Source organism: Podarcis gaigeae (assembly GCF_964106915.1).
Source record: "Podarcis gaigeae genome assembly, chromosome: 9".
Classification (NCBI taxonomy): domain Eukaryota; kingdom Metazoa; phylum Chordata; class Lepidosauria; order Squamata; family Lacertidae; genus Podarcis; species Podarcis gaigeae.
This window is the reverse complement of record NC_139685.1, coordinates 23,484,057-23,499,487: the sequence shown is the minus strand read 5'-3', so window position 1 is coordinate 23,499,487 and position 15,431 is coordinate 23,484,057. Positions and strand designations below refer to the sequence as shown.

General features: G+C 41.0%; 1 protein-coding gene and 1 long non-coding RNA gene across 11 annotated transcripts in view; one reads left to right on the top strand and one right to left on the bottom strand.

Moving 5' to 3' along the window:
- The window catches only part of MTUS1 (microtubule associated scaffold protein 1), a 105,791-nt gene that overhangs the window by 33,155 nt on the left and 57,205 nt on the right, over nucleotides 1-15,431 (bottom strand). The gene's annotated exons all lie outside the window — the stretch shown is intronic.
- On the top strand, nucleotides 2,895-13,927 carry LOC310852557. The gene is made up of 3 exons (XR_014568260.1): nucleotides 2,895-3,358; nucleotides 10,794-11,141; nucleotides 13,572-13,927. It is a non-coding gene; the product is annotated as an uncharacterized lncRNA (long non-coding RNA).

The following is a 15,431-nucleotide window of genomic DNA, read 5'->3' as shown; positions in this document are numbered from 1 at the left end:
TTCTCATCAGTGTGGCTGGATAAAGACATTTGAAATGAATGGAGCACATCTTCCTAGTCCTTGAAGTTCAGCTTAACTGCAAGTCTTGGCAAGAATGTACCTGTGCAATGGATGCTCAACATGGTCACACCCAAACCAATCAGATCCTTTGCTACATTCATGTAGGAGGCCACTGAAAAGATACTCTCAGTCATTCTATCCACGTGTCAGTCAGAAGAATGCATGTGGGTGTTCTCTTATTTGCATGACTTGTCTGTCTTCTTTTGGCAGTATAGGATGCATCTAATAGGAATTTGCGCTTTGGAGTAAAGAAGAATCCATCACAGGTAAATAACCACAGGTGCTTTTTCTTCTGCTTTTCCAATTTGCCTTATTATCTGAACATGATGCTCAAGTTGATGACTTTGAGGCCACTAGAGCTGGCATTTCACTTATCTTTAACAATACATGTCAACTCAGAAGTAAGCTGCTCAGGTGAATGGCTACAGGATTGCCATCTAAGTCACCTTGCAACAACTGAAACCCATCAGAATGGTAAAGGAGCAACCCACCTAAGCTGAAAAAGCCATCCTTTTAGGTGCATCTGCACCATTTAGATAGAATAATTAAACTTTAAAGTTGCTAGCACACAGAGCATTTAAAATTCCACATGAATTATAGATTTAGGCTCTGTGAACACCATCAGTTTATTATTAAATATTTTTCTCCCAAGTGTACAGCTACAAAAAAGGTATGATGAAGAAATGAGCCGCAGGATGTACATCAGTTAAAATTAAGCAGTGTTTCAATTCCACATGAGCATGCGTGCAAATGTAAAAACATGGGCATGTTTTTGCATGCATTTGTAGTCTTGTATGGGACACAGGTGGCGCTGTGGGTTAAAGCCTCAGCACCTAGGACTTGCCGATCGAAAGGTCGGCGGTTCGAATCCCTGCGGCGGGGTGCGCTCCCGCTGCTCGGTCCCAGCGCCTGCCAACCTAGCAGTTCGAAAGCACCTCCGGGTGCAAGTAGATAAATAGGGACCGCTTACCAGCGGGAAGGTAAACGGCGTTTCCGTGTGCGGCTCTGGCTCGCCAGAGCAGCGATGTCACGCTGGCCACGTGACCCGGAAGTGTCTCCGGACAGCGCTGGCCCCTGGCCTCTTAAGTGAGATGGGCGCACAACCCCAGAGTCTGGCAAGACTGGCCCGTACGGGCAGGGGTACCTTTACCTTTTACCTTTATGTATTTGTAGTCATGCACACAGCCAAATGCAGTTCCTTCAGCACACCAAACCACCTGTCCCTGATAGTTTAGGAATCTCAGTTCAAATGTGACCCATTAGAAGCATGCTTGGCAAATCATATGAAAATGGTCTTATGGTTTTGTATGTCACAACAAGAATGCCGGCAGTCAGGTGTATTACAACCTGGGGCAAACAGTACTGAAACCTAAGCATTTTATAGCTCTCCACCTCCATCTCTGCATGGCTGCTCAACCACCAACTACAGCCTCAGACAAAGCTTTAGGAGGAGACCTCACGAGGAGACTAGTTAATTAAACTAGGATAAAAAACAACAACTTGCGAAACATTTCTACAGTAGATAATGGATACAGAACAGACAGCTGGCGAGAGGGCTAGCAACAGCAATGGAAGATGCTTAGATCTCAAATCAAATCTTAATTACACTGTAAATATTAAAGCCCTATAAAACGATTAACTAATTCAACTATGACTAATAAGTTTAAAATCCCATTTTACTTATGGAAGCTATTTTCCACATGTGGCACAGTCATAGGCACCCAACTCTCAGCTGATTCAGGAAGGCTGCATTTACATCAAACAGGATGTGACCAAAGTACTTGAACAACAATTTAAAGACGTGAGAGTTCTGTTTCTAAAGTAATCGTTAATATTGTGAGCACAGACCTGCAGTATCACTTAAAACATTGTTCAATATTTTAAAAGTAGGAATAATTAATTTAATCCTACATATTCAAAATATGTTTGAGAATTTGAAAAGAGAATACCCCTTAACAAAAACTTTCGAAAACAAGTACTGAACCTAAGGATCTGTTTGTGCTCTGGACTAAAAATTGAAACTAAAACTTTGAGCCAATTAGAACAAATGTTTGCAATGTTGATCTCAAATTCCAAACAGGTCTCGCAGGAATTTGTTGATGTAGCACAGAACAAACAGGAAATTGTCTTTATTAGGAAATGATTACTCATTTAAATATAAGGTAGATCTGCTGGGGACACGAGTAGCGAGACTGTTCCAGTACAATGAGAACTAGAAGACACTGGGAAGCAATCATATGCAACCAATATAATGCGTTTTAGGCACCAATTCCAAAATTGGTTGCACAAGTGCTTCAGATGAAGCATAAATCGCATGAGGACCACTAACTACCATTAAGCACAACATTACCCCAGGGTAATGTTCAGGCAGACATAATGGCATACAAAATTAGTGTCTGATAGAATTATAGCACTTATATGCTAGCACCATTTGTATTTATAACCCACATTTTCAAATAAGCAACTATGTTCTGATCCTTTACCCCCAAATTCAAATTTTTAAAGTTTGCAAGACAACCATGTCCCAATGCTCAACACTACATTTGCTTTCAGAAATGCCAAAATGTACCGGGACGGAGATTTTTAAGTACCTCCTACTGCTAGAACACCCATATTGTTTGCCTCAATGTTGTGTGTATTAAAGTAATACCCAGAATTGGATGCTCCTAGAGCCACTTTTTGAAGAGATTGTTGTAGAAGAGTTACATCTCAATAAATCAGCCTGTCATACGGCTTCCTCAAGTTATTAATCTTCTGGTACCTTTCTTCCTAACCATTTCCCCCCCCCCCATTCTCCAACTAAAGCCAATCTCCCTCTATTAACCAGTTTTCAATGTTCAACTATCATCTGACTTCTAACACTACCATGCCAAATTATTTATTAAAACCTCATTCTTCACCCTGGCATACCAAAATCCATCTTCTTCCTCAATTGTTCCTCCTTTCTCCTTTGTACACACAGTTTTAGATTGCAGGTATACTGTTTCCTACGTACAGCATCTTGTCTATTTGCTGTAGGCACTTTAGGACATGAAAATGTACATATCTTCTGGTGACAAATCAGCTGATTAAGACCTAATGGGCACTGAGAATGAAAATTGCAATACTGTTTCGGGATAACTGTTTCGGGATATCTAAGTTGCAGCACAGTAGCGTTCTAAAATGCGATTCTTTGACAATATGAGTTGCATCGGTAGTGGCAGATCAAGTAATGTGACAGTGCCACATTCATCCATGTTCAGAAGCCATGTGACTGAATGCAAGTTGCATTCTCCTCCAGAATTCATATACGGAAAAGGTAGGTAAAGATTCTGCTATCCTCACTCCTCTACCATATTGCGTAAAGATTATGGCTTTGCAGGGAACTGAAGGCAACATTGTACGGGAAACTGCGGAGGGCATCCTTCCTCTTTAGTTCTCACTACTGGCTGGGACTGATGAGTTGGGAGCCCAACGTGGTTAGAGGTTAGTCACTCCCGTTTTAGAGTCATAAATGCCTAGTTTACCAGGCTGGTTTCACCATGGCTCAAGCATTTCAAGCCATGAACACTAAGAAAATCAACTCTAGGCTCTAGAAGCATGACTAGTGTTGCCACAGCAACAAACATACATTAAGGCTCATAAAGCATTATTTACCAGACAGCCCATGACCACAAGCTCCCCCCCCCCCAATGCCTACAGCACTTTGGAAACATTTTTAATTAAACGTAATAATTTTAAGAGTTTATTACAGACATGTGTGCACCCAAGTATGCCTTCCAAGTGGGAAGAGTTTTCCCAGATAGAAATAAGACAAGCACAGGTTCTAATCTAGTTAACTTCACCACTACATTTATTAGTATGGGGCTGCAGAAGCAGGTGTAGCTAGGAATTAAACAAATGGAGAAACCGGTCTTGCAGTGAGTTCACCCCATGACATTGTTTTTATTCCCTTGATCCTATTATTCTTAGATATACATGTCCCCCGATGAATAGCCATCTGTGTCTTCAAATATACTGTCTGTTAAAACTGCAATATTTAGCCAAAACAGACTGAATTTATTAAAAATATGCTTGACTAAAAAGTTATTCCTGATTAATTGAGCAGCAGCTTATTATCTTTAACATAAATACTGTGGTACCTCGGGTTACAGATGCTCCAGGTTACAGACTCCGCTAACCCAGAAATAGTACCTTGGGTTAAGAACTTTGCTTCAGGATGAGAACAAAAATTGTGCAGCGGTGGCAGTGGGAGGCCCCATTAGCTAAAGTAGTACCTCAGGCTAAGAACAGTTTCAGGTTAAGAACAGACTTCCAGAACAAATTAAGTTCTTAACTCGAGGTACCACTGTACTCTTAAAAAAGCCTGTCTATGGCAGGTATCATATGACATTCCATCCTTAGAAGATACTTTCTGTGAAACACAACCCTGCAAAAAGAATACTTCTGATTTTTGCTCAAATGAAAAAAAAATCATTTATTAAATCTGACTAACAGATTATCAATTGGGCAGCAATCTTTCTCTGCAGCTTTCTGCAGACTGTTTTTGAAACTACACCATAAGAACCAAAAGGTTGGAATCTTATTTTGAAGCTTAACATGCAGTGAATTGCCTACACTTTATGACATACATATTTTGGTTTGGATACAGAATAAATTAGTTGCAACTGGTATTGATGTTAGTCTCACTGATTTCAAGTAGAGTTAACTTTTTGCATAGATATTGATGGGACCTAAGTGCAACTTAAAGGGCTGAATCCACACTATGTGTATTTTACTCCAAAGAGAAGCTAAGGAAACAAACCTCTTGCTCAGGTTCATAGACTGATATTTCAGAATCCCATTCTCCCTCAAATGCCTAAATTTGCTGTGAAATACTACAGAACCCCATTTAAACAGAATACTTCACCTCTTCAACTACATAATTTTATAATCTTTTTGTATTTTTCAGCCAGATGGGTGGGGATTTATTTATTTATTTATTTATTTATTTATTTATTTATTTGCTCGTATGTTTTCCCAATACATGCATACATTTGATTAAATATGTATTAATGGAACACCTGGGCCATGAATCTGGGAAGAACTATATCCCAGGGATTGTGTTTATACCTTTTACCTGTAGTCTATTACCTGACTGCAGGTGGTGAAACCTTACCACTAGCTCCGACATAAAAAGCCGCTGCTCAAGATATTCCCTCCTTCATACACATTGATGTTTAATCTTTTAGCCTTTTAATTCTATGCAACAAATGATGAATACTGGGAAAGATGATCAAAATACTTTCTCTTAGCCGTGTTGATTTTCGGGACTGTCAAACTTTGTTTCAAAACAAAATTAAACATGCTACAGAAAATGCCATTGGAGCAGCACAGAAGGTAGATGTAAAGTTAAAAACACAATGTCTTTCTGTGGCATGGAAATGCTATAAAAATATTGATGCCTCTTCTTTTTACTGCCTAAAGTAAACATGGCTGTGGCAGCACAGTGCTTGAGACAGACAGCAATTAAATAGTAAGAAATAGTAAAAAAAAAAAAGATGTATAGATTTAGCTGTTCATATCTGAGGTCCAAGATTAAGCCAAGTATGCTCAAATCATACAAATATATTAAACCTTGCAGAGGGGAGGGCAGAGGGGATTTAGAGGCTATTTAAAGTTGAAGCTGTGCAAAAATAGACATCAAAAGCATCTAGTCTACTAAGCCTCACTAAAAGTGCTTGCTTTGCAAAATTAAAGCCCTGGAAGGATTAAAATCCTCACTGCCCCTGGGTAGCAATAGTCTGTTCATGTAATAGACAAAGGATACCGACAGAAACTTGCAGTGTGCAGCCAGTATTAGGTCACGCCATCCGCTATGAATCAAATCCTTTGCTTCCACTGTGAAGCTCCCTCCAAACCCTGGTGCTGCTTTCCAGATGTATTGGACTACAACTCCCATGTCCTCATGGAAATGTAAGACCCCTTCAATGCCATAGCCTTTTGGTATAGATCAGTTTTCCCCCAACCTGTTGTGTTACAAATGTTATAGAGCACAACCCACCAGATTATGAGAGCCCAGGGATGATGAGAGCCATAGTCCAAAATGCCTGGAGCGCAAAATGTTGGTGAAGGCCAATACAGATTAGAGGTGCAGAAAAGAAAGAAGCTAAATGCTTAATGAAAGGATGACTCATTTCACAAGCTTGCTCTCTTCACTTCAGTCACATTGGTCCAAGACAGAAATACATTTACAAATGGTTTTTGGATGCCTGTGCATGTAACTCTTCTAAACTAGGAACAGCATTCAAATCATAAAACTAAAATATCTCAGGTGGCATGCCAAAAGCAAGGCTTCAAGCCTAAAAAGGCAACTGAACTTAATTTAGGCTGCAATCTTATACCCACTTACCTGGGTGTTAAGTGCCATTGAACGCAGCCTAGTAGACATCTACAGAACTGCACTGTTAGTGGGTTAAGGGCAGCAACGAAACTCGGTGGTGAGAGAGAAAACAGAATACCAAGTGTTCTGTTACAGAATGACTTGCTTCTATGATAGCAGCTTCAAAATAGATTTCTCACTCTCTCACACACACAAACCCAGGGTGTCCTAGTCACACTTCTGCATGGTCAAGAACTAGATGAGAAGAAAGGGCCAAGAGAGAAGGCAAATTGGAACAAAGTCCAATAGAGGGAGTGGCTGCCCAAAAGCACTGAGCTCAGTACTTTGCTTTCATCCATAGGGGGACACTCACATTCCCAACCTGATGTGCACAGAATAGGCAGCCATATTGAAAAATCTACCTGCAGCACTGAAGCAACTCTGGCTTCTGCCAGGGAGGATACAAGGAGACACTTGTCCTGAATCGGCCTTGAATTACCCTTTTCCCATCAGTAGGAATCCCCACAGCAGCTGTTGATGGCACTACCACAACAGAGAAACAAAGCAAGGGATTGCTTAGGGCTAGAAAGCCCCTACCCTGCAGCCGGACTTGTAACTGTCCGCAATAGAAATAGAGCAGTTTTACTTCTTTGGCAAAAAGGAAACCAAATAACCTCCACTCGTTCAGATACCTTTAGAATTAGGCAAAAGCCTACCCAGCCATTCAGCATTGGTGACCCTATGGTTAAAGACAGTGGGAATATAGCCTTTACCTGAGAATAATTTTATCATTCAAGTGAGTATGCAAGACAATAGAAAAAAGCCCAACCATACTATGTGCTCCAAGTGTGTCCATAGTAGGGTTAACATGAAATTTTACAGTGGATTTTCTTTCCGTATTGGATTATCCACGTATCAGGAAAACCCAAATTTAGCAGGGGAGGGGAGTGTGGGCCATCACATGGCTAATATGTGGGGGTCACAAAAGAAAATGACACACAAAGTAGCTTCAAATCAACTTCAACTCCATGGTGAACGAACCTTAAGAAGCTTCCATAACAGTCGAAAGCTGACATTTCCCCATTAATCTGAAATTTGGGACACTGTCTCCCTCCCTCCCTCCCTGGAGCCAGCAATCAATTGGCGAGGAAGCAAGGATCTGAAAGTGTCCTCTTCATGCACGTAAGCCAGATCTTGTATATGTGTGTAAATAAACCATATACCCTAGAGACACCACAGTCTCTGCTGTGCCTCATTCCCAAAAAGAAACACGGCCTAGAGCCTAGGAATCTCACACCGCTCAGAGATGAGGGTGGTGCACAACAGTATTCTTTTCATGAGTGGACAGAGACAAATTCTAGACTAAACATCTGTATAGAAACAATCTAGAACAGAGCTTTCCAAACTGTGTGTCGCGGCATGTTAGTGCATTGGTTTTCAACCAGTGTGCCATATAACAACAACAACAACAACAACTTATTTATACCCCGCCCATCTGGCTGGATTTTCCCAGCCACTCTGGGTGGCTCCCAACAGAATATTAAAAACACGATAAAACATCAAACATTAAAAACTTCCCTAAACAGGGTTGCCTTCAGGTGCCTTCTAAAAGCCAGATAGTTGTTTATTTCCCTGGGGTGCCTTGAAAGCTGGACAGGGGTGCTGCAGTCAACACTGGCCCCCGTCTCTCTTCCCTTCCCTTCCTCCTCTGATGCCCTTTTGCATCTCTTTTTTTTTTTTAATAAAGATATTTTTAGGGTTTTTTATAAGAAATACAAAAGTAATAAACAACATTCCTTTTGTCTTAACAAATTTTCAAACCTTTTGGACTTCCTCACGTTTCCCGTTCACACTTACATTGTCAATACATTTTTCCAAGCAAATTATCATGTAATTTATAGTCGCTCTTTTAAATGATAAATAACAATTCTTCAGCAATTTTTGTTTTCTAAAATCTCACTTATCTTCCAGTTCAAATCTAGATTAGTGATGGCCAATTTTTTTTGTAATCAAGCACCCTTCTTAACATTCCACCAAATTACAATATTTTTGTAAATAAATCTTAAATTTCCTCCAGTCTTCTTCAATCTTTTCTTCTCCCAAGTCTCGGATTCTGCCGGTCATTTCCGCCAGTTGCATATAGTCCATCAGCTGCATCTGCCATTCTTCCAGTGTGGGTAAATCTTGAGTTTTCCAGTTCTTAGCGATAAGTATCCTTGCTGCCGTTGTAGCATACATAAAGAATGTTCGGTCCTTCTTTAACACCTTCTGGCCGACTATACCCAGGAGGAAGGCCTCTGGTTTCTTAGTGTGATGCCCTTTTGCATCTCTGCCTTCCAAAGGTTTGCACAGCTGTTCGTTGCAGCATCCCTGGCTACAAGCTCCATAGGCGAATGGTGGCTCTGGGAGAAACCTCTCTTTGGGGCAGCGGCGGTAGCTCAGAGACCAGGGTGGCAGCAGCAGCTGCCTAGTGGACTCCCAAGGAGAGTGGAGAGGAGACTGAGGCAAGTGAGGGTGTTCAAAAAAGGGTAAGGGGCTGCCAGCTTTGCAGGCAAGGGCTTCTGAGCCCCACAGGGGTGCCGCAGAAAGAATGTACTTAGTTAAGGGAGCCGTGGACTCAAAAAGATTGAAAACCTCTGTTAGTCTGTTAGTGTGTGCAGTGTTTAGGTGTGTCATGCAAATGTTCCCAGCACTAGTAAAAACTCCCAGAGCTAGTAAAAACTGAATTACTGTGTTGCTAAATGATGCATGTCTGAAATGTGTGTCATCAACATTAAAGTTTGGAAAGCTCTGATCTAGAACCTGGGTAGAGGGAGTGCCCCTAAAAACAAAATGTGCCTTTGGGTCCAAACTATCCCGCATTGAGAATCGCATAAAGCCAGCTTTGATCAAGGTACATGAATGATATCTGTCACAGTGAATGGAAGGGACTGAAACAGACTAAATCACCCTGAGCCAGACACCTGGAGCTGAGGAACCTCTAAATGAGTAGAGTCCACCCAGAGGATCCCAAACCATGCAAACTAACTCAAACTTGGTCATCCATTTGGGACCAAGTGCCAAGCAAAAAATAACACAGCAAGCTACATGCCTAAGCAGGGCTTTTCACCAAATACACCGCTAATACTACATCGGCATCAACACCCAGGCATCAGGAAAATTAGGATATGGTCTGCCAGCCAGAAAAGGTATATTTTGTCCTCTCCTCCACACACAAAATGGCCTCTTCAAGACTGCTGTTCTTGAGTTTTTAGTGCGCATATTACTCCATAGTTAGTACTTGCTAATAAGATCTCCTCAGGAACAAATCTCTCTTCTCTTACCTTTCCACAGATTAGAGACTAACTCCTAATTTGAGAGTAAGAGTCCCACTGACGTTATATTCTTGTGATGCCAGCTCCGAGCAATTTGACAGATACTGCATTACTTGTAGAATTTTTTGAAGGAGCACAGCTTCTGACACGGTGTCACTTTATACCAGTCACAGCATCTCAGTTTAATGGCTGCAACCAATATTTGCCTACGTTTGCTAGAAGTGGTTGCTGCATAATGGATGTGCCATAACTACTCATACTCCTATGCCCAACTGGTCTAGAGCTTTTTGTTGACTGCGCCACTTCAAAGTTAAACAAAGCTCTTCATGGTGCATGCAAGCTGCCGTACGCTTGTTTCCTTGGGTAAGATTTCGTGATACTCAAGTACAAAATATAAACATTACTTCAAGTTGGCGAGGGCACAAACGTATTTTTAAAAATGGTCATCACTACATGTTAAGTAGGCATCCAATCCCTTTCAAGTCACTGCTTCCGTATGCTTTGAGACAGAAAGCCACTGAGAATGGACAGCTTATTGATTATTGCAAGTCTTCACATAGGGAAACCATACATTAAGAAAAAAAATATCCCCTATGGTTCAAAACAAACATTAGAATCTGTTTGCCTAACTTTCGTGGCAACTAACGATGCATATCTATAATAATAATAATAGTAATAATAATAATCAGAGACACAATTCACATTTAACCAATACATTACATGTCTTCGAGAAGTTTTAAAAAATCAAGAACCTCAACAACATTCTAGGCTGCCTTAAGAGGGGTTTCTTTCCTTTTTAAAGAAACTCATTTGGGAGAATATGTTATGTAACCCTAAAAATAGGACACAGCTTTCACAGCAGTATACTCATACAATATGCTTTGATATACCAAAAAAAAATAAAAAAATCAGCATATTGCTTACTCAGGAAGAGGAGGACAGGGGAAAATAAAGGAACTCAAGGCTAAGGCAGAACCTGAGTAATTTATACTTGCAAACATGGGCCATATTATTTGCATAATGAGCTTTTTGCGGCCTGTTCTGCCCTACATGATGGACATTTCTTTTTTTCCTGACAGAGGACTGATAAACAGGTCTTGTCCCATTTTAGTGGAGAAGCACATTAGCTGCGGTGGCAAGCATAGCCAATAGTTTTATGAGGCTCCTGCAAAAGGAAGAAAGCCGTCGGTGTGTGTTTTCTACTGCAGCGCCTAGCTCCCAAAAGACACATAGTGGTCCATATATCACAGCTGCAAGGCTGTACCAAATACCCTCCATCAAGAAGGTGACACAGAAACTCCTCAATTACATCTGTGTTGACACACAAAGCAGAACTGGGCTGATCCTGGGAAAAGCACAGTGCCTTGTTTGTGCATCTTGGAGGCAACAAAAATCCACTGTTACCAAGTGACCGTGTGCCTTAGGAGGTATGCAATGTTTTGTTATTAATCAGCTAAGAGTTTTAAAAGCCACCCCAAAATAATTTGGCATCTAATTCTTGGAAATTGTGGGTTTTTAATACATGTACTTACAAAAAAACCACAGGTAGCAGAGGCTTTCCACTCCTCCATCATGCAAAAGGGAGTGCCTCTTCCAAGATGTGTGTCTGTAATGCGGCATCATCATCATCTAATAATAATAATGAAATAATGGTTTTCTCTTTCTTGTTTATAGGCAATTTTAAATCAACTAAAACTCAAGCAATCAACTATGACAGGCATAGGCAAACTCGGCCCTCCAGATGTTTTGGGACTACAATTCCCATCATCCCTGACCACTGGTCCTATTAGCTAGGGATCATAGGAGTTGTAGTCCCCAAACATCTGGAGGGCCGAGTTTGCCTATGCCTGAACTATGATTTCTTCCACTGGGTGATGCTACCTATTTGTTAAAGGGCTAGGAGTATCAGATACGACACACACAAAAACAAGTTCCTCTTAAAGCATTTCCATGAACATTTATGCTACCATGCTGAGATCAATCAAACCGGGACAGGGAGAGAGCTTTATTTGATGCAAAATTTTTTATAACAGACTTAATGTTGAGCTCTGCAGCTCAGATTATACAATACAGGTCAACAATTCTGGACCCATATCTCATGAGCTCTCTTTCACACGTTCTTGGTGCAAAGAACCTCCACATTGCTGCTGCATGTTTGCATCATTGGCTTGCCGGCAAAGGCTTATGTCTTCAGCAACTTGTATAACCATTTCCCCCGGTTAAGTATTCTAGTCGCAGCCATAGCAGAAAAAGCACTTTAACCTTAGCTACCAAAAGAAGACAAATTTTACTGACCATCTATGTGCTTAAGGGAACAAAATAGGGCCAGCTAGCTACATGGCCAATTACTGTATATAACAAATTTAGCCCCAGCTTTCCAAGACCTATATGACATGCACATAAAAGAGTCATGAATGCAGTGAAAACAGGGATATTGAAAACCTGGATATCTTCCACGGTCTGCGTGTAAACATACTGTATTAAGAAAAGGCTTGCTAGCAGGACATTTTTTATATTTTACTTCCAATTAAGAAGGACGTGCAGTTAATATGTACAACAGCAGACTCAGATCACAGAACTACACACACAAGAGCTTTCATGTATACACATACAGAACTCAGATCTTGCTATCAAGTCAATTGCAATCTACGCACAGATTTTTTGCAGGGTTGTGTATGTTTATTTTTTGCAGCTGAGTCTTACACATCAGTAGGTTAGTAGCAATGTTAAGTAGCATATCTACCTATATTCCGATAAAAATATTTGTTGTTTCCCTTCAGCTGTGCCACACATGTTAATGCTTGGATAGCTCACTTGCCTATGAAACATCTGAACTGTAACAATTACCCTGAATTATGAGATCATTCTGACTGCTGCGCTAAGCACACACACACACACACACACACACAGAGGAGGGGGGAAAGGAGGGAGGTGAGAGCAGGCATGTGCATAGCCATCCTGAATTGCATGTCAAAAATACCCAAGGGACTGAGATGTTAGGAAAGATTATTAGTTGCCAGGCTGAAAAGGAAATGCCCTGGGGAGGAGAAGGGAGGGGGAGACACAAAAACACACTATAAACAGAGCGCATTAAAACTGCTTGGTGCCAGAGACATGATTGAACTCCGAAAAGGACTTTCAGTTACATATTTGCTGGATGCACTATTTGAAACATTATGCTTTCCAAAAATAGAATGTATAAAAAGAAAGCTTCTACATTTTCCTGTTTTATATGCAATGTAGTACAAAAAATGTTGGTGCAGATGTAATTAGGTCACATTTAGAATACATTATGCTTATCCGTTTCTTTCCAGGAACAGTATTTACTATATTTTTACTGCCTATCTATGTGCACTAGAACTAAGATTATTTTTTGTCCAAATTCAGCAATAATCTCTCAGAATTCCATTTAGAACACATTCTGCTTATTACGCTGAATACATTTCAGAACTGTATAGAAGACAGTTTTATTTAAAATACACAGTCTGATTTATAATATATGAACATCTGAATCTATATGCCATATAGTTAAACAAAAATGAAGAGCCTGATCCTAAAATCACATTCTTTACTTTATAAATAGATTACACATCTGTCAGACCTCTGTTCTCTCTCCCCCTCCCTTCCTCTCTTTCTCTCTCTCTCACACACACATGCACGCACGCACACACTAAGAAAATGATGATTAATTTGTCTGACATGTTGCAGTTTAAGGTTTAATGCTGCAAGAAGGAAACAGCACTCTGAACAAATCCTAACTGCTACAGCAGCAGAAGTAAACAAGACAAGATGTCCCCCATACACAGAGAAAAATTACCAACCTGCATGAAAAATAACTGTGTTTTTCCCAAATCCAGCAGGAAGTCGAAGATTTTGTAGCAACCCTTTCGCAGTTAGACGAACATGCATGTTGGATAAGGAGAATTTCGGGGACCATAACATGTCTTCAGAGCAATTGGAAGAAAACCAAGCAGGAAAATGCCTCCATGTACTGTCACATACTATATTTGTAACTCAGCATTGAGGCCATGCAGTAGCCGGCCAGAGGAAAAAGGAAAACAAGCTCACAGTACATCAAAAAAAACAACAACCTCCTCTTGGTTCTTCACTGAGATTCCACAAACGGATGAAAAGCCAAGAGAATCCAAGAAGGCAGACACTATATCCACAATGTAAACGCTGCTGGCAGCGTCTTTCCCCACCAGATGCTGTAAAACAAAGCTCACCCTTAGAATAAAACTGCTCTGTGAGATTCAGAAGACAAGCAGCCTCTGAATTACATCACACTGTTCATGTTTAATCTACGAAGGGACCCAGGAGGGATGGGGAGGAGGAGGAGGAAGAGGAAGTGGGTGGTCTCCCAAGCTGAATATATCACCCAGTAATGTCACACATCTCATTCTCTTGCAAGACCGCTAGAGGAGAAGATTTAACGTTCCACAAGATGGATTAAGATTATTCCTCATATAACCAAAGGGCCTTTTATCCTTTTTCACAGTTCTGAAATATGCTTACTCCCAGCTATCATAGCCACTTACACATTTTAGCACTTTCTAACCAAACACATCAAAAAAACAACAAAAAAAACCCCAACAACCCTTCACTGGGATTCCGCTGATATTACGTATTACTGTTGTTTATGCGCCCGTGAATTCTTGATGAAATTCTTCACTTAAATGGGATCGAGAGAGAAATGCTCAGAGAGGGAAGTCAGGCTGGTTGTGCAGTTTCATGGCACTAAAAATGCCTCAGTTTAGTGACGGGCAACATGCTAAGCCAATACAGTGGTACCTCGGGTTACATACGTTTCAGGTTACAGGTTAAGAACTTTGCTTCAGGATGAGAACAGAAATTGTGTTCCGGCGGCGTGACAGCAGCAGGAGGCCCCATTAGCTAAAGTGGTGCTTCAGGCTAAGAACAGTTTCAAGTTAAGGACAGACCTCCGGAACAAATTAAGTACTTAACCTGAGGTACCACTGTACTTAGGAAGACCACATGAATCTGTGTGCTCCAGAAGAGGGGCTTGCAGCCCTTTCTCTCCCCACCTCCCAGTACATTTTGGTGCTGAGCTAAGCCAAGGTTTGGCTTAGTGTGCCATCCAGACCCGGTGATTAAGGTCTCCGCTCAGTATTCACTAGCTCTAACCAAGAACAAACGTTTGCTTAGCAGTTCTGTGCAGTTCTGCAGCAAAAAGGATCAGGGAGGAGTCAAGTGCATGCCAGTTTCATCTCCAGGAGCCTGCGCGGTCCCTTATCTTGGCATAGCATGACATGCAAACCATGCCATGATGATTAAGACTGTGTACACACCATACATTTAAATCACATTCCATACACACACACCCAAAGAAGAATAATGGGAACAGTAGTTTGTTAAGGGTGCTGGCAAAACTGTAGTGCTGAGGGCTAAACTACAATTCCCAGGATTGTAGGGGGGTGGAGCAGATGTGCTTTAAACATGTTGTGTGTACACAGCCTAAGATAAGAGGCTGCATGCTTTAGACGGCATCCAAAGGAAACCTGCCAATTTAGGAAGAGATAGCAGATGGGTTTTAAAAGAAGAAGAAAAATCTGCTACTGAGCCAATATGTCACATCATGCAGGGACTCACAAGTCAACAGTTATCTATCTATATGTAAGTGTGACTCTAAACCTAAAACATCAGATTTACAGAAGGCTGTGCTTCGCTTTCCTTCAGTTACCCAACACCCAAAGGCA